The sequence below is a fragment of the Bidens hawaiensis genome, unplaced genomic scaffold (genome assembly GCF_021521415.1).
Source record: "Bidens hawaiensis isolate Kalapana, Puna unplaced genomic scaffold, B.hawaiensis_p1.1 tig00002153_1, whole genome shotgun sequence".
In the NCBI taxonomy this organism is placed as follows: Eukaryota; Viridiplantae; Streptophyta; class Magnoliopsida; order Asterales; family Asteraceae; genus Bidens; species Bidens hawaiensis.
This window is the reverse complement of record NW_027491115.1, coordinates 2,732,172-2,753,483: the sequence shown is the minus strand read 5'-3', so window position 1 is coordinate 2,753,483 and position 21,312 is coordinate 2,732,172. Positions and strand designations below refer to the sequence as shown.

At 35.3% G+C, this 21,312-nt stretch overlaps 1 pseudogene across 1 annotated transcript in view; it reads left to right on the top strand.

Annotated features, from left to right (window-relative positions):
• The first annotated feature begins 12,572 nt into the window (after window positions 1-12,572).
• The window catches only part of LOC143608494 (small ribosomal subunit protein uS3c pseudogene), an 81,009-nt pseudogene continuing 72,269 nt past the window's right edge, over window positions 12,573-21,312 (top strand). Inside the window, exon 1 of the transcript XR_013149272.1 lies at window positions 12,573-13,205. The product of XR_013149272.1 is annotated as a small ribosomal subunit protein uS3c pseudogene (transcript). The remainder of the gene's footprint in view (window positions 13,206-21,312) is intronic.

The following is a 21,312-nucleotide window of genomic DNA, read 5'->3' as shown; positions in this document are numbered from 1 at the left end:
GACTCTCCCAACACATAGTTGAACATGTTGAATTGTTGTCTTAGGAGATCTTGCCTACTTCTCCTCATGATCTCATTACCTTCAAACACTTCAATGAGAGCCTCCCAGAGTCCTTTTGGCAGAATTCAACTCTCTAAATCCCAAGGCAATTTCAGGTGAAAGTGCCATGGTCAAGGTGGCTAAAGCCTTCTCATGTTCCTCAACAATGTCAAAGTCAGCATTTGTATACAACTCAACTGGCTTTGTCTCAACTTCTTTCGGAACCCTCTCTTTGATAGGTAATAGCATAAGGACCTCTGACTATGCTTCTCCACATTTTTGCATCCTTTGCTTTCACGTACTTCTCAAATCTGAACTTCCACTGAGCAAACCCCTCTTATGTCAGTAGACGAGGTACACTAGTGGTAGTCCCCATGATAGAGTCATGTTCTTGATTGAGTGATGCATTGGAGGACATACTAACACCTGATTGATCCATACTATGCTTAACCAAAAACTTGATGGAGATACCGAAAACAGGAAATTTCGTCGGAGAACACAGAATGTTGACCGAGAACTGTCAACAATATCCGAAGACACACAAAGTTGCCCGAGAACGATGGAATCACCCCGAGAACGACGAATTCACCCTGAATACTTGTAAATCCACCCGAAAGCCTTGAATGCTGACTGAGAACCTTGAAATCTTCCCAAGAACTACAAAATCAACCTGAGAACTAAGAATAGTTCAAGATATGGCAAATCTTGAATATTTAACTAAATCCCGAGAACGGTGGGATTCAAATTAAATATGAGATATATCAAAATCTATTCCGAACTAAGATTTCACCAGCCAAAGAACACGAAGAACATTCTTCTTCCAGATACAAAAACCTTCAACACAATACACCTTCTTAGATCAGCGACAGAATCCTTGATATCACCAATAACCGAGCCTAGAATAGGTCTATAGGCTCTGATACCAATTGTAAGTCCCGTGATCGATCTTTCAATGTGATATCAATATACTTGATGTTTAGGCGGAAACTAATCACCAAGCCGATTCAATGAGGCAACCAAGAACACAAACCAAACACACAAAGAAGCTTCAAAAATACACGTATATTATACATCGGATGCTTAAGACCTTAACTTACACGGTTGAATGTTAATGATTGAACAACCTAATATCGATGACATAAGTTCAATATATATCCTACCAATTAGGCCGAAACACAACTAAAGCCCACCAAGATCAACAGATCTCGGTTTATATACAAAAGCCCAAACAAACAAAACCAAACCAATAAAACTGTAACATCTAGGAAAAACCCATATTTATTTTGGGCTGAAGTTGTCAACTTTGAAACTTGAAGGATTAAAATAATCTCAAAGACACTGATGGAAAATTAAAAAAGAAAAAGAAAACATCTCATGTTAAGAAAGTGAGAAAATTTCGTCCCATATGGAAAGGTGGAAGAAAGTGGAAGCATTCCACATGGGTATAAATAAGGAAAAGATACTTTCATCTCACATGGAAACAAGAAAAGAAATGGAAGCTCTTTATAAGGAAGCAAGTTTTCATAGTAATGTTCTTGTGTAACTAACCACTCTTCATAGTCCTAGCGGAGGGTGCAAAGCACCCGACGCGCACGGACACGGACTCGGACTCGGACTCGGGTGATGGGCGTAATGTGGCGTTTTGTTGGCGCACTTTGCACTTCGCAAGCTCACAGAGCCGCATAAGGGCCGCTTTAGTATTTTTGGAAAATAAAAGTATGATCAAGAAGTGGTAAGTTATCAAAGACGAGGGACAAAAAATAAAAATTTGAGTTCAGGAATCCATCGCACTATGCGATGAGCCCAAGTACATGACCATTGCGCTACGCGATGGCATATGATGACGCAGCAATACGTGTCACAACGGGGGGACACGTGGCAGACTCTAGGGTTAAGTCAGCATGCCACGCGTCATTTCCTGACATCGCGCTACGCGATGGATCCCAATTTCGGCTATAAAAGGGAGGGGTCACGGCATTCCCAACTCACACTTCCAACACACATTTTCACACACTTTTACACACACTAGTCTCGGTTTGCGTGCCGGTCTCGTGAAACGTGCCAAGCTCCAAAGTTCTGATGATTTAAGCAGTAGTACGCGATATATAGTAGAAGTACTGCTCGATCAGTCATAGGAAATTAACTCCAAATACCCGCAGTCATAGGAAATTAACTCCAAATGCCCGTGCGTAGGGGTTCAGATTAAGTTATTATTTGTTATTATTATTATTATTATTATAATGGCTTAGACCATAGTCTGGGGTATAGACCGAACCTTGATTACTGATAAGCATAATATAACTTTTCATAAGCAAGGGTTATAGTTAAATTATTGTTTCTTCACGATTAAGAAACGTAATCAGTTACACACAAATGTTATAGTTAAATAGTATTTCTTAATAATTCAGAAAGATACTATTCATTCACACAGTTTATAGTTAAAGTAATGTTTTTTCTTGAAGAAGAAACATGGTATAAATGTTTCTTCCTGAAGAAGAAACCTGATATATAATTAATAAATAAACAAAGGGACTAAAGGTCCACATGTTTTGTACGAAAAAATGATTTGTCAAGGTTACAGCTATACAAAACAGACTACGGGGTCTGAAGCTAGATCGTTGATCTAGATATTTATATAAATGTTAATCTCGTACTATAGGTTCGGGATAACAATCAATCAATCAGAAAGCTGAAAACAGAAACAGGAATGAGTAACAGAAACTAATTTACAGACAGGGGTCAGTAACCGAAACTGATCAAATATACAGGAATCAGTGTCAGAAACTGATTACAATCATAAAAGGTGAATACGCCCTAAACTTTTACAACTATTTTAGAGTCTGAATTGTTTACATAGGATTTACGAATCCATAAAACTTTGTGTTAAAAATAATGAGAAACGGGCATACTCAGATTAAGAGTATACATGTGTCTGGATCCATACATACATGGTGACTCGGATTTCCCCGAGGCCATGCATATCATCAAACATGCCTCTGGTAGTCTACGGTACTGATCAAAGAAATGATATTCTGTATATGATTAATTGTACATGTACATAGGGTAATTTTAACCCAATCAAGTTGGGTGCCTAATGAGTATTGTCACAAAGGTATTGTTATTGTTTACACACTGGTATTATTGAGTCAGCGTCATTCACCGGCTGTGTGCTGACGTATTTTTCCCCACATTTCAGGGAAACTGTAAAAGAATAGAACTGACAGGCAGGGCTGATAGAAGATTAGAGGCGTAGTCATTAGAGGTTATCTGATGGCTCAGATATTTATTCAGAATGTTATTAAAAGAATTATATTTTCAAAAGGCAGATATTTGAAATATTAAAACGGGTACTCAACTCCCGAGATTTTAATATAATAATATTTTTTCTGAAAAGACTTTCGCTGATATTTTATACATTATTCAACGGGTATTCTGACCCGACATTTTATAAATGAATATTATATTTACAAGAATTCCGCTAAAAACCCTCAACTCTGATATATTTTCAAAACCGGATACCAACTAACGGGCGTCGCACCTAGGCCCTGAGTCGGGGTGTGACAGATTGGTATCGGAGCCATCGGTTTTAGCGAATTAGGTATGCTTATTACCTAGGCTTTGACTAGAAAGAAGGATATGCTGAAAATATTGGTATTCAATACCAACTGATATAATCACTGAATAAAAAACTGTTACGGATAATATATGAATACGATCATATTCCCCATCTAACATCATACAGATGTCTGATCGTCAATCAAGCCAAGGATCATATCAAACTCGGTCAGGTAAAGGAAATGGGTGTATAGGAACATCCTTACTCCCAATCCCCCATATCTAGTATTGAAGACTCATATCAGACCTCATTGGAGGAAAATTCAGATTCATTTGATTCCAACATTCCACTAGCCCATATCATGCGAAGACAAGATGTGCAGGGAATGAGATCAAGTGGATCAAGTGGATCCCAAAGATCAATAAAGTCAAAGGGAAGAGGAATAATGACTTAACCGGAAGAAAATCCTCAAGGCAGGGATATTTCAATTATCCGACGAACCAAGATCCTTACTTTGCTTATCCTCAAAATGAACGTCGGAGCACAGATATGAAGGACTGTACATCAGAGATGACTCAACATGTTATGAAGTCGATGTTAGAAGAATAACTGAAGCAATGCTCAACGATATAGAGATGGAAGAAGAAAAGGAGAAAGAAAAAGAAAGAGGAAAAGAAAAGGAAACAACTGGGAATACCAAAAAGGACAGCAAGATCAAAAAATTGATTGTCCACCGGAAGAAATAAATAATAAGAACTGTAGTAGTTGTAACAAGTGTAGCAATAAATAAAGTTATGTACTTTTTGTAAACTACAATAAGATAAATAAAATATATGTTTTGAATTTCCCGAATGTTGAACTTATCCTTAAAAACTTCGTTGTAGTATGTTAAGAGAAGGAAGTGCAAACTCTCAGAATAATCCTTCCAATAAAGTTGGAAGCGGAGAGAATGTTAACAATGAAAACAAGGAACTTCCCACCCAATATAAAGATGAAATCCAGAAAATGATACAAGAAGCTATCAAGGATAATTCAATCAATCTAAGTCAACCAAAATCTGATAAGAAAAACCAAAGTAAATCTGTTCATTCAAGAAAAGAAGAAGCTTATGATAGCTCTGTATCTGACAATAACTCAAGGGACAAATCCCGAAAGAAGTTGATGCATCAAACAGGATGCAACTTTAAGAATTTCCAATCTTACAAACCAAAGGAATTTTATGGAGACAAGGATGCTATAGTCGCTTTGAGATGGCTATAAGAACAAGAAGCAATTGTTTACATTAGTTAGTGTACAAACGAAGAAACTATCCAATATTCTTCACAAATGTTCAAGGGAGAAGCTCTTGAATGGTGGAATACTCTAATCTGGAATAAGGGACAAGAAATAATGTACAATCTAAGCCGGGAGGAATTCAAAGATCTCGTTATAAAGAAATATTGTCCACTCCATGAGATGGATCGAATTCAAACTCAGTTATGGAATCACAAGGTTGTGGGAACAGACCTCAGGGAATACAATACTAAATTCCTTGAATATTGCCGACTGGTTCCACATTTAATTACCCCAGAATATAATAAAGTAACTCGTTATATATATGGATTACCAAGAGAAATAAGAAACTTGGTAAGAGCTAATATGCCACAAACAATTGAGTCGGCCATGGAAGTAGTCGGATACTTGAATAATAGCATGATAAGAAATCAGGAGGAAGAAAAGAAAGAAGAAGAAGAAACCAAGAAACCGAAAGACTACGAGAATATATAGAAAGAAAGAAATATTTCAAAATCCACTTGTAAAACTTGTGGAAGAAAACATTCTGGAAAATGTCGACGAGAAGGCACAGATAAGTGTGCATACTGCAACAGAGAATGACACACAATGCAAGAATGCAGGAAGAAACAAGGAGTATGTTTCATTTGTGGAGAAACGGGCAAATTGCCCAAAAAGAAAAGCTAATTAAGACTGACACTAATGTCAGAAGAAACCAAAAATATCTGACAAAGCAATCAAGTCAAAGATCAAACATATGGAATGTCAGATAGATTAGTTAATTTATGTACATTTGTTATAACTCATTCTGAAATGGGAAACTTTGTAAACTGAAAAAAAGGGGTATTTAATTCCCTCTGTTCTAAATAAAATATTAGCATACAATCTTGTTAATACACAAGAATGCTCATATTTAGGAAAAGACAATTGAGTGTCTGAATTTAAAGATGACGTTCAAAACTGAAAACATGCAGATTTAATTTATCATCTGACAGATTCATCCAGTTGGATGAACTATCTTTATTAGGCCAACACATGCCATATCAAACATCATATGTAAATATAAAATAACTATAAAACTTTATTAAGGTTAGTTCAAACCTAAGAGTCTGCTGAACTAAAACAAACTTAAAAGTTTGCTGATCAGATCACGAGTCTGCTGACACAAATCTGCTGAACTGAAACACACTTAAAGTTTGCTGATTAATCAAACAAATACTATTTAGATACATATGCAAGACTATTATAAATATAGGATAATAGTGTACTGAGAGAAAGGATTCTGAATATCACTGATGTCACGGCATATCAAAATATGCAAAGACAGTATATCATTGAAAGAAATCTTTGCGCAATTGCAAGATATTCGGAAAAAAGATACTGTTAATGGGATATCAACAGGGATTGATCAAAAGTCAAAGAAAAAGAACTCGAGAATGATTAAAGAGATATGATTATATAGTATATCAGATATGATTGCTCAAAAGTACAAAGGTACTGTATGATATAAGGAAAACAAATGATTGGAATCAAGAGATGGAATTGATTCGACAGATCGAATCCAGGAAGCAATAGAGCTAACATTGGAAAATGTTTAGAGTACAAAAGGTAAGGTAAATAATTAAACACAACTGGCCACTGTGTTTAACAATTTACAATTACTTATGATATTCTGAACTATTAACTTATTACATCAATCGAAATGTAAAGTTAGAACAAACCTGAGAATTTTCATCATTCTGCAATGAGAATTAAACACGAGAATCAGATTAGATAGAATCTAATGACAGATTAACAAAGTAAGAACATCCAAACCTAAGACAAGCGAATCTCTAGGACGAGATTCATTTCAAGGTGGGGAGGATGTAACATCTAGGAAAAACCCATATCTATTTTGGGCTAAATTTGTCAACTTTGAAACTTGAAGGATTAAAATAATCTCAAAGACAAGTGATTGAAAAATAAAATAAGAAAAAAAAACATCTCATGTTAAGAAAGTGAGAAAATTTCATCCCAAATGGAAAGATGGAAGAAAGTGGAAGCATTCCACATGGGTATAAATAAGGAAAAGATACTTTCATCCCATATGGAAACAAGAAAAGAAATGGAAGCTCTTTATAAGAAAGCAAGTTTCCATAGTAATGTTCTTGTGTAGCTAACCACTCTCCATAGTCCTAGCGGAGGGTGCGAAGCACCCGACGCGCACGCGCACGGACACGGACTCGGACACGGGTGATGGGCGTAATGTGGCATTTTGTTGGCGCACTTTGCACTTCGCACGCTCGCATCGCCGCGAGCCGCATAAGGGCCGCTTTACTATTTTTGGAAAATGAAAGTATGATCAAGAAGTAGTAAGTTATCAAAGACGAGGAACTAAAAATATAAATTTGAGTTCAGGAACCCATCGCGCTACGCGATGAGCCAAAGCACAGGACCATCACGCTACGTGATGGCCTATGATGACGCAGCAGCATGTGTCGCGATGGGGGACACGTGGCAGACGCTAGGGCTGAGTCAGCATGCCACGCATCATTTCCTGACATCGCGCTACGCGATGGCTTAAGACAAGGGACCATCACGCTACGCGATGGATCCCCATTTCGGCTATAAAAGGGAGGGGTCACGGCATTCACAACTCACACCTCCAACACACATTTTCACACACTTTTACACAAACTAGTCTCGGTTTGCGTGCCGGTCTCGTGAAACGTGCCAAGCTCCAAAGTTCTGATGATTTAAGCTGTAGTACGCGATATAAAGAAGAAGTGCTACTCGATCAGTTATAGGCAATTAACTCCAAATACCCGTGCGAGGTAGGGGTTCTGATTAAGTTGTTATTTTATTATTATTATTATAATAGCTTAGACCATAGTCTGGGTATAGCCCGAACCTAGATTACTGATAAGCATAATATAACTTTTCATAAGCAAGGGTTATAGTTAAATTATTGTTTCTTCACGATTAAGAAACATAATCAGTTACACACAAAGGTTATAGTTAAATAGTATTTCTTAATGATTCAGAAAGATACTATTCATTCACACAGTTTATAGTTAAAGTAATGTTTCTTCTTGAAGAAGAAACATGGTATAAATGTTTCTTCCTGAAGAAGAAACCTGATATATAATTAATAAATAACCAAAGGGACTAAAGGTCCACATGTTTTGTACGAACAAATGATTTGTCAAGGTTACAGCTATACAAAACAGACTACGGGGTCTGAAGCTAGATCGTTGGTCTAGATATTTATATAAATGTTAATCTCGTACTATAGGTTCGGGATAACAATCAATCAATCAATCAGAAAGCTGAAAACAGAAACAGGAATCAGTAACAGAAACTGATTTACAGATAGGGGTCAGTAACCGAAACTGATCAAATATACAGGAATCAGTGTCAGAAACTGATTACAATCATAAAAGGTGAATACGCCCTAAACTTTTACAACTATTTTATAGTCTGAACTGTTTACATAGGATTTACGAATCCATAAAACTTTGTGTTAAAAATAATGAGAAACGGGCATACTCAAATTAAGAGTATACATGTGTCTGGATCCATACATACATGGTGACTCGGATTTCCCTGAGGCCATGCATATCATCAAACATGCCTCTGGTAGTCTACGGTACTGATAAGAGAAATGATATTCTGTATATGATTAATTGTACATGTACTTAGGGTAATTTTAACCCAATCGAGTTGGGTGCCTAATGAGTATTGTCACAAAGGTATTGTTATTGTTTACACACTGGTATTATTGAGTCAGCGTCATTCACCGGCTGTGTGCTGACGTATTTTTCCCCACATTTCAGGGAAACTGTAAAAGAATAGAACTGACAGGCAGGGCTGATAGAAGATTAGAGGCGTAGTCATTAGAGGTGATCTGATGGCTCAGATATTTATTCAGAATGTTATTAAAAGAATTATATTTTTAAAAGGCAGATATTTGAAATATTAAAACGGATATTCAACTCCTGAGATTTAATATAATAGTATTTTATCTGAAAAGACTTCCGCTGATATTTTACACATTATTCAACGGGTATTCTGACCCGGCATCTTATAAATGAATATTATATTTACAAGGCTTCCGCTAAAAACTCGCAACTCTGATATATTTTCAAAACTGGATACCAACTAACGGGCGTCGCACCCAGATCCTGAGTCGGGGTGTGACAAAAACCAAAACCAAAACCAGAAATACAAGCGTAAACCACAAAATACCACACAACAGATTTAATCCTGTCGGTATATTATAAATAGATAATAAGAAAAAGAAGAAAACATTGTTTTTACAAACATGAATAGAAATAGAATTTTTTTTGTTTTTGTAAGAAAACAATTTTATCTTTATCCCCCCAGCCTAGAAGGAAAGATGCTGCTTTTATTATGATCTTTTATTATGATGAAAAATTTTCTAGTTTTATCATTTTCTAGTTAGATACTAGTTAGAATTGATTGATTGTACCTACCCAATAATCTAATATGAATGATTCATTATTCACTCTATTTTCGGTTTTGGTGTCATAATCATTATGTAGGAGAGATGGTTGAGTGGTTGAAAGCATAGCATTGGAATTGCTATGTAGGCTTTTGCTTACCAAGGTTCAAATCCCTCTCTTTCCTTACCTTTACCTAATTTACCGATCTTACTAACCACAATAGATCAAATATCAATGGATACAACTATTCCAACAGTTAGACCTTTCTTTGATGTGGATTCTCTATTTCTAATGGCTGTGGTACGTAAAATACTGTTAAAGAAAAGAGTAGACAAGGAATGAAAATATCCCTCTCGGTCTATGACAACTAAATGGAAGAAAAATCTGGATCAAACCCTTATTTATCTTAACCTTAGGTTAATTTACTTCGCCGAAAAGGAGCAAAATGGGTCGAACCCTTATTCTTATTCGTTTTTCTTTTCTTTTTTTTTTTGTTTAAGTCTGACGAGAATAATATTCTACAACTTGCAATTCATTTATTTTCAAGCCGACCCATTTATTATATATTATTTGATTGACTAATCCTTTATATTGGAATGGTTGAAGAGTCAAATGGTTTGGCAATTCCTAAGGAGGTGATGAGTCGAGAGAATTTTGAATTAGAGTTCTAGATTTTTGTTCATCCCTTGCCGTAATAGTATCTCAGGGATTGCAGCAATAACTTGGTATATCTACTATACGACCGTTGACTAAAATATGTCTATGGTTAACTAATTGGCGAGCTCCCGGAATAGTCGGAGCCATACCCAACCGAAAAGGGATGTTATCCTGGCGCATTTCAAGTAATTGTAGTAAAACCTGACCTGTTGACCCCTTTGCCTTTCTGGCGATACGAACGTATTTAAGTAATTGTTGTTCTGTAAGACCATAATGAAAACGCATTTTTGTTTTTCTTCTTCGATATTGAGATTTTTTCCCGGAACGCGATTGGTTTCTAAGATCATTTCTAGCTCTGGGCCTTTTATTAGTTAGCCCCGGTAAAGCCCCCAGGCGACGAATTTTTTTTAAACGAGGACGTTGATAAGGCGACAAAAAGACTCCATCTTATTTCTATTTAATTATTAATTCTTATTAATGAAATTTCATTTTACAGAATAAACCTAAACTAAAAATGAACTAAATTCTAAATAAACATAAAGCCAAATTTACTGAAGTATTAAGAATAATGAGACGAGCTAGATAAATATAAAGATCTTTCTATTCTATATATAGCAAAGGAAAATGACTCTTTTCGTATGATAGTTGGATATTCCTATAACATAATAACATAAGAAATCAATGGCTTTTGCGAAAAGAGGAAGACACTTTATTTTATTTATTTTTTCAATATTCTTTGATTGCAAATATGCATTTTTAATCATGTAAAACATCGAATAAAACAAATAGAGAAAAGACGTCTATCGGAACGAGCCGATGACCACCGCATTACAAATGCGATGCTCTAACCTCTGAGCTAAGCAGGCTCACATAACATAAATTCAACATGCATAGGAATTCAAAAAACTCTTAGAATCTTTGCTATTAACTATTTGAATTCTTGGCTCTTCCATCCATATAATTAGAATATATTAAAGAATATAATATAGAATAAAAAATAACTGTTAAATATTATATTATAGTAAATATTATAGAACATAACGATTAATTTAGCGATATAGATTTTTTTTTTATCACGATTAAAGATTCTAAAAAAAAAATCGATTGTTCAAGTATTCAAAATTTCAGGGTAAAATCAGTGGAAGACAGACAGATATATAGGGTATGTATCCACCTATATTGAATTGCGGATATAGAAATGATAATACTGTTTTTGATTGGATCGAATAGGAGCCTCCTATAGAAGATGAAAGAAGATGGACAAGAAATCAAAGACAAAGCTTTTTCAAGACAGGAATCAGCATCTATCTAATGAAAGAAACGGTTCCGAGAAAGAAAAGGGAACGAGATCGCAATGATATTGTCATCTCAAAAAGGGGGGATATGGCGAAATTGGTAGACGCTACGGACTTAATTGGATTGAGCCTTAGTATGGAAACTTACTAAGTGATAACTTTCAAACTCAGAAACTCAGAGAAACCCTGGAATTAAAAAAATGGGCAATCCTGAGCCAAATCACGTTTTCCGAAAACAAACAAAGATTCAGAAAGCAAAAATAAAAAAAGGATAGGTGCTATGAACCCTTTAGACCATCCACATAGGGGTGGTGAAGGGAGGGCCCCAATTGATAGAAAAAAACCTACAACCCCTTGGGGTTTTCCTGCACTTGGAAAAAGAAGTCGAAAAAGGAATAAATATAGTGATAATTTAATTCTTCGTCGTCATAGTAAACAGGAGAGAAAATAGAATTTTTTTCTTCGTCTTTAATAAAAAAAATAGGAGGAAGCTGTGATACGTTCGCTAAAAAAAATCCTTTTGTAGCGAATAATTTATTAAAAAAATAAATAAGCTTAACACAAAAGAAGAAAATGAAATAATAATAACCTAGTCCTGGGCATCTACCATTATACCCATAATGGTGGGCCATACTGTTACTATCCATAATGGAAAGGAACATTTACCTATTTATATAACAGATCGTATGGTAGGACACAAATTAGGAGAATTTGTGCCTACTTTAAATTTCCGAGGACATGCTAAAAGAGATAATAGATCTCGTCGTTAAAAAACGTTTGTTTATGTCTAATAATATATATAGATATCTATCATTGATTAGTAGGAGACGAACTTTATGTTAAATAAGAGAACAACAGAAGTATGCGCTTTAGGTCAACATATATCTATGTCTGCTCACAAAGCCCGAAGAGTAATTGATCAAATTCAGGGGCGTTCCTACGAAGAAACACTTATGATATTAGAACTCATGCCTTATCGAGCATGTTATCCCATTTTTAAATTAGTTTATTCGGCAGAAGCAAATGCTAGTTCCAATATGGGTTCGAGTGAAGCCAATTTAGTGATTAGTAAAGCCGAAGTAAATAAAGGTACGATCATGAAGAGATTAAAACATCGAGCTCGCGGGCATAGTTTTGCGATGCAAAAACCGACCTGCCATGTAACTATTGTAATGAAAGATATATCCTTAGATGAATATATAGATACTGACTATATTACATGGTCACAAAAAGCTAAATGAAAAAAAAGGATACAACTATGTCGTATTATGATATGTATAGTAATGGGGGGAACATGGGACAAAAATAAATCCAATTGGTTTCAGACTTGGTACAAACCAAGGTCATCATTCCCTTTGGTTCGCACAACCAAAAAATTATTCTGAGGGTCTGCAAGAAGATCAAAAAATAAGAAATTTTATCAAGAATTATCTACAAAAAAATACGAAAACATCTTCTTTCATCGAGGGAATTGAACGTATAGAGATTCAAAAAAAATCGACCTAATCCAAATCACAATCAATATGGGATTTCCCAAAATATTAATTGAAAGTCGACCCAAGGAATCGAAGAATTACAGATGAATTTACAAAAAGAATTTAATTCTGTAAATCAAAAACTTAACATTGCTATTACACTAATTGAAAAGCCTTATGAAAACCCTAATATTCTTGCAGAATTTATAGTCGGACAATTAAAAAAATAGAGTTTCTTTTTGAAAAGCGATGAAAAAGGCTATAGAATTAACTGAACAAGCAGATACAAAAGGAATTCAAGGGCAAATTGCAGGACGTATCGACGGAAAAGAAATTGCGCGTGTTGAGTGGATCAGAGAGGGTAGGGTTCCACTACAAACCATTCGAGCTAAAATTGATTATTGTTCATATACAGTTCGAACAATCTATAAGGTATTAGGCATTAAAATTTGGATATTTATAGAAGGTGGATAATAAACTTTTATTTCCCTTTGCATTTTATCCAGCGATGAAACAAAAAATGATAAATTTGTTTATTCTTTTTTTTTTATGTTAAAAAAAAACGAAAAGAATCTTTTGATAAAACTGCTATGCTTAGTGTGTGACTCGTTGGTTTCTTATTGAGGGTTAGTATAAAAAACCAGCCTCATAGTATAAACAAATAACTATAGAAGTAATAACCAACTCATCACTTAGTATTATCTGGATCCAAAGAACCAGTCAAGATATGATATATTGCTCATATTGTTGTAGCAACTGAAATCTTTTTTATTAAACAAATTTCTTAGTTGTCAATCGAAATAAAAAAGAAAGGGTGTGGATAAACGGAAGGATGAGAGAGAGAAAGAAAAAGAATAAAGAATATTGATGATATAGATATAGAACTCCAATATCTAAGGTCTATGAGTCATTTCAGAAAAAATCTGCGTAATAAAGTATAAATATGGATTCATCATTAAATGGATCTGCTCATCGAACAAAAAATAAAGAGCTTCGAGCCAATAAAGACTAAGAATATTGACTCAAAAAATAATAGTTCCGTTGTAGAATTCATACCTAACCATTAATTAAGAACGATGGGAACGATGGAAAGTGTGAATTCAAAAGATTTTAGTGAAAAAGAATTCGAATGATTCATTGATCGGGACGACGGAACTGGCCAGACCCCAATTCGTTTATTCGGAAAAATTATGAACTAATAAGAGAACTAAAATAGAAATTGAAAGAGTAACTATTCGCCTGTGAAAACTTTATTTTCTTGGATTGCTAAAATTGGGTCAATTGAATATGACAAAGAGTAAAACAAAAGAAAAATTTGTTTTAACATTATTAAAAATTCTAAAATAAAAAATAGATAAATATAAGAAAACAATAGTTATTTAATATATATCTATTTAGTTATCGATAAAAACAAGATAAACAAATTAATAATCTATTTGATCTAGATTAAATGAAATCCATGATTCAGTAAATTACTTATTAAAGTTAATTCAAATTATTTTCTATCTGAATTGGATTCAAAATCTTGAATTTGAATTGATTTATTCATGAGGAGCTGAATGAGAAGAAACTCTCACGTTCGGTTCAGTAGTAGAGATGGAATTAAAAAAAAAACCATCAACTATAACCCCAAGAGAACCAGATTCCGTAAACAATATAGAGGAAGAATGAAGGGAATGTCTTATCGAGGTAATACTATTTGTTTTGGTAAGTACGCTCTTCAGGCACTTAAACCCGCTTGGATCACATCTAGACAAATAGAAGCAGGTCAACGAGCAATGACACGAAATGCACGTCGCGGTGGAAAAATATGTGTCCGTATATTTCCAGATAAACCAGTTACAATAAGGCCCGCTGAAACACGTATGTAACACCCGTTAATTTCCGACAAAAGGTTTAATCTCGTAGTGTTATGTACACCTTTCGGGCTTGACCCGGCATTCTCCCGGGAGCTCCTTGCAAACCTCGTAAACGTTCTCACTTAACTTTCCACCCAAGTTGCTACATACTTCAATTTGGAGGGACTTGGATGTAACTATTTTTATTATATCATAAAATAAAAGAAAACCCTAACCCTAAACCCATTTGCAGCCGATCAGACCTGGACCCCCCTGCTTGTTTTTCTTCTGCCCAGCCAAGTTTCAGCCGTGAAAACTTCAATTCAAGGTCGGTTTTATGATTCCCCATGTCTTTTACACCTTAATTGATTATATTAACGCGCTTATTGGACGTTAAGATTGAGTTTTGATGATAACAGTTTGCTGACAGATTCGTATATGTTTATTGTAAGGTCTGTAACGTGATGTTAATCCACTGTTTTTGATCTATTGTTGATTCCATGATGTTCTAATTTGAGTCTAGTTTCAAGAAATGTATAATACGTAATTTTTGGACGAGATTTGAATGGTTTTTATGATTTTATAAAATCGAGTGTCAAAGCTGATGCGGGATGTCGGATTCTGGTATCTCTTCCCAACATCATAACTGTTTTTCAAAAAGTCCAAATTAGTTGGTTACACATCTGGAACTTAATATTTTGAGTTAAGAATCAAAGCCAATTGGAATCTTTTAGTTTGGTTTGGTAATGAATTTTATAAAAATAAAACCATTTTGTTGCGTGCTGAAATAGCTGCACATACCTTTCTGTGTTGGAGGAATTTTTATGATTGTTTTGTCCACTAGAAAAATATAATAAAAATGTTTTTATAAACTTAAGATATTTATTCAACTCTGGTAAAAATTTAATAATTTAATTCCATGGTTTTCCTATGTAATAAAATACATCTTTGCATGCTAAAATCAGCATGTTATATTCGTTATTGATCGATAAGTTCGTTTTAGGCTTAACCGGTGGCTGCCCTTTCTCGCATCTTTCGGGGCTGTTATAATTGAAGTTCGTGCTCCGTCAACTTCCTAGGTATGTCACTTACAACATACTAAAATTTCATGGCCAATGGAGGTGTTTAGGTCGGTCAATCGATTTTAGTTCGAAAACTAGGGTTTAACGGGTGTAGAATTGTAAATTGTTGAGTTTGATGCGTTAATCGGTCGGATGACCAACCGAATCAGTTTTCATGGCCCTAGGGGAGTCTAAGGGCTGTGGGAAAATTATTTTTTTGATGCTCGGGGCTGTTTTGGTTGGTGCTTGGTCAATTGAGTCGGCGGTGCGCGAATCTTCGTTTAAATGTTAATTTGAGAGTTGTAAAAAGGAACCGTCAACCCTATCAACTCGGGTGACATAATTATGATGAATGAAAAGGTTAAGATGGGAATTTGGTCCATTTGGGGCTGATTCGCTTGACAATTGGTTTTAAGATTTATTACGCACGTATTCGACTCGATTTGATTACCGGCGGGTGAGTTGTGCATCATGGTTAGCCCCGGCCATAATCGTAGGGTGGATTTGGGTTAGTTGAAAAGTTTTAGGGGCTGAGGCAAAGTATTGGGCCTTGGGCCAAGTGTTGGGCCTTGGGCCAAAGTGTTGGGCTTGAACGGCCCATTAGGCAAGTGTGTTCTTGCAGTCTAGTTTAGTAACGCGTTGTGTATAATTTACAGGCCCTTGCTTGTGATTGTGCACTTAGGGATTTCCTAGCTCGTTGCAGGTGTTCGATTGATTCAGGTGAGTTTATGACGCCCTTTTTTAATCTTTTTACGTTTTGGGCTAGCATACACACCTTATTATGATTTTAACCGATTTTAATTCGTTTAAACTATTGGTTTGGTATTGTATGATCTTGTTTGTGGTTATGCCTTTATGAAGACATGTGTAAATTATATTTTATGCCTTAGGATATTTTAGACTCGTTTAAGGTCATATATCCCTTAAGGTTATACATTTTATTTGGGCTCTTAGCCTCGAGGTTGCTATTAGGCTTATTATTGAATGCCTATATTATCCATTATTTATGGATTGTATGTGGTGATATTGTTGGTTGGATGTTTGAATTAGATGTTTGTATGTGTGTATGTGATGGTAAACTGTGACCGGGTCAAATATATTACTCGGGGAGGACCCGGGGTGAGGAGGCCCATGTTGCATGTTTATGACCCGACTGCTCAAATATATTACTTGGGGAAGACCCGGGGTGAGGAGGCCTGCCGTTCTATAAACTGTGGTCGGGTTATATATATTACTTGGGGAAGATCCGGGGTGAGGAGGCCCGTATCACGTGTTTGGTATGTTAAACCGCGACCGAGTCAAATATATTATTTGGGGATGACCCGGGGTGAGGAGGCTCGTGTTGCATGATTTTGTTTTATTAAACTGTGACCGAGTCAAATATATTACTTGGGGATGACCCGGGGTGAGGAGGCTCGTGTTGCATGATTTTAACGGTTTTGTTAAACCGCGGCTGGGTTAAATATAATACTCGGGGAAGACTTGGGGTGAGGAGGCCCATGCTGCGTGAAAAGATGTTTAATGTTTTATTTACTTATGATTTGGTTAAGAAAAGCTATTTATGATTTTATGGACTCATGATTTTCCCCTACATTCCATGCTCATGGAATTTTAAATTGTTTAATGAATGTCGTTTATGAAAACTTGAACTCACTCAGCTCTATCTGACTTTGTGTGTATGTTAGATTGATTTTCTGGTCAAGGATTTCAAATAAAACGGATATTTTATTTACAATTGATTTTGGACATCTATACCCGTGTTTTGGGATTTTTAAATACTTAAACTTTTTCCGCTGTTATTTACTCTGAACCGGTTTTAAATACAAAGAATTGTTTGGTTTTAAATTTTTGTGAAATTGTGGATGTGATTACCAACTGTAGGATTCCCGGGATTCGGGGTCTTACAACGTATGTGTTCAGGTAAAGGCTCTCCCGAATATTGGGTAGCTGTTGTTAAACCAGGTCGAATCCTTTATGAAATGGGTGGAGTAACAGAAAATATAGCCTGAAGGGCTATTTCAATAGTAGCGTCTAAAATGCCTATACGAGCTCAATTCATCATTTCGTGATAAAAAAGAAATAGGCCTTAAAAATATCGGGTGTAAGTTTCTTTTTTTAACAAATAATATTTCTTTTTTTTCTTCGAACTTTGTATTGTAAAAGATAGATAAAAAAACAAATAAAATAAAATGATATGATTCAACCTCAAACCTATTTGAATGTAGCAGATAACAGCGGGGCTCGAGAATTGATGTGTATTCGAATCATAGGAGCTAGCAATCATCGATATGCTCATATTGGTGACGTTATTGTTGTTGTGATCAAAGACGCAGTTCCAAACATGCCTCTAGAAAGATCAGAAGTGGGCAGAGCTGTAATTGTACGTACTTTTAAAGAACTTAAACGTGACAACGGTATGATAATACGATATGATGACAATGCTGCAGTTGTGATTAATCAAGAAGGCAATCCAAAAGGAACTCGAGTTTTTGGTGCGATTGCCCGAGAATTGAGATAGTTCAATTTTACTAAAATAGTTTCATTAGCTCCCGATGTATTATAATACGAGACCACGATATGGTTATAGGTTATAGTAGGATATTTAAATAAATAGATTAAGATTCATTTAGTAGATTTTGTCTCATGTATATACCTTTCAAAATGAATATTCATCATTCCTAAAAAAATACGTAAAAAGGCATGTTGATTATATCCAAATTTGGAGGCACCAATCATTTTAATTAATCATGGGTAGTGATACTATTACTGACATAATAACCTCTATACGAAATGTCGATATGTATAGAAACAACGTGGTTCGAGTAGCATCTACTAATATCAGCCAAAGTATTGTTAAAATACTTTTACGAGAGGGTTTTATCGAAAACGTGAGAAAACATCGAGAAAACAACAAATATTTTTTGGTTTTAACCCTATGACATAGAAGGAATAGGAAAAGTGCTTATTGAAATCTTTTAAATTTAAAACGGATAAGTCGGTCAGGTCTCCGAATCTATTTTAACTATCAAAGAATTCCTAGAATTTTAGGCGGGATGGGAGTTGTAATTGTTTCTACCTCTTGGGGTATAATGACAGACCGAGAGGCTCGACTAGAAAGAATAGGCGGAGAAATTTTGTGTTATATATGGTAATATTTCTAATATCTGAATTGAATAGGAAACTTCTTTTTTGTGAAAAAAAAAGATAAGTGGTGGGTTGTCTAATAGGGTTCTTCCTCCACTAGTTGATACATCAAGGAGGTTTTACCTGGAATGAAAGAAAAAAAATGGATTCATGAAGGTTTAATTACTGAATCGCTTCCCAACGGCATGTTCCGGGTTCATTTAGATAATGAAGATATGATTCTAGGTTATGTTTCAGGAAAGATCTGACATAGTTTTATAAGAATATTGTCAGGAGATAGAGTCAAACTTGAAGTAAGTTGTTATGATATAACCAGAGGTCGTATAATTTATCGACTCCGCAACAAAGATTCCAAAGATTAGGTGTTTTCACTATTTCTTTCGCGGAAATACGATTTGTAATCGAAAATTTCAAGAAACTTATTTTCTTCCAAGAAGTGGATTCAAAATTAAAGTAAGGAGTGGCAAACATGAAAATAAGAGCTTTTGTTCGTAAAATTTGTGAAAAATGTCGACTAATCCGTTGTCGGGGATGAATTATAGTAATTTGTTCCAACCCAAGACATGAACAAAGATAAGGATAATAAGACTCGTTAAAGACCCAATATACAAATAAGAAGGGGGATCTTTTATTATATGAAATGGATATATCCATATATCTCTGACTCAAATTTATGAAATGATAAAATATGGCAAAAGCTATAGAGAAAAAGAGTTCATGTGGACGTACTAGTTCACGTAAGAGTATACGTAAAATACCAAAGGGGGTTATTCATATTCAAGCAAGTTTCAATAATACCATTGTGACTGTTACAGATGTACGAGGGCGAGTGGTTTCTTGGTCCTCTGCTGGTACTTGTGGCTTTGAAGGTACAAGAAGAGGGACACCGTTTGCTGCTTAAACCGCAGTGGGAAATGCTATTCGTGCAGTAGTAGATCAAGGTATGCAATGAGCAGAAGTTATGATTAAAGGTCCCGGTCTCGGAAAAGACGCAGCATTACGTGCTATTCGCAGAAGTGGTATACAATTAACTTTCATACGGGATGTAACCCCTATGCCAAATAATGGCTGCAGACCCCCGAAAAAAAAGACGTGTGTAGAAAAAAAATTGAAGAGATTTCAATAGCTAGATAAACAAGAGAAATAAATGATTCAATGATCGGATCAAATAATATTATTATGGTACGATAGAAAATAACAGTATCTACTCGGACACTACAGTGGAAGTGTGTTGAATCAGCAGTAGACAGTAAGCGTCTTTTATATGGGCGTTTTATTCTGTCTCCACTTATGAAAGGTCAAGCAGACACAATAGGCATTGCGATGCGAAGAGCTTTGCTTGGAGAAATCGAAGGAACATGTATCACACGCGCAAAATCTGAGAAAATCTCACACGAATATTCTACCATAATGGGTATTCAAGAATCAGTATATGAAATTTTAAAGAATTTGAATGAAATCATATTAAGAAGTAATCTCTATGGAACTTGTGAGGCTTCTATTTGTGTCAGGGGCCTTGGATATGTAACTGCTCAAGATATCATCTTACCGCCTTATTTAGAAATTGTCAATAATACACAGCATATAGCTAGCTTAACGGAACCTATTGAGTTGGTTATTGGATTACAAATAGAGAAGAATCGCAGATATCTTACAAAAGTGCCAAATACCTTTCAAGATGGAAGTTATCCTGTAGATCCTGTATTCATGCCTGTTAGAAATGCGAATCATATTATTCATTCTTATGAAAATGATAACAAAGAGATACTATTTCTCGAAATATGGACAAATGAAAATTTAACTCCTAAATAAGCACTTCACGAAGCCTCCCGGAATTTGATTGATTTATTGATTCCCTTTTTACATACCAAGGAAGAAAATTTTAATTTAGAGGACAATCAACACACAGTTCCTTTACCCTCTTTTACCTTTTATGATAAATTGGATAAACTAACTGTGACATTTGAGCCAAAACAAGGTACACCTCAGTACGTATTTACCGATTAAGCAAATAAACGCCTTTTGCGTAACAAACGGACGATTAATCAAACGGGTCGGTTATGACCCAGATATCTCGGGGGGCCATCTATAAGTGATATACGATCTATACAAGCTAAAATATTAGAAAAATGGCCTTATTTTGATAGCAAACAAGTTAAACGAAAATATGCTCGTTTAACTACCCGCTATAGATTTAAACGCAAAAGATAGTTACAAACCAAGCATTGTATCATCCGTTAAGCCGAAAAATACTTACCAAACACTTACTTGAAATTTTTTAAGTGATCCGTGAAAATATTTTTGATTTTTACAAACATATAGTATGTTTTTATAATTTTACACAAAACTAGCCGAAAATCACTTGTTTTCGCACTGTTTAACGCACCCGATAAGTTTTTCGCGCCAAAAACCGAACCCAAACTAAATTTAGACTGGGCTTTTCATATTTGGGCTTGAGAAACTAGAATATTGGGCCAAAACAGCCCAAAGGGGGCCCATAAAGACTTCCGATCGGACTACACACTCCACC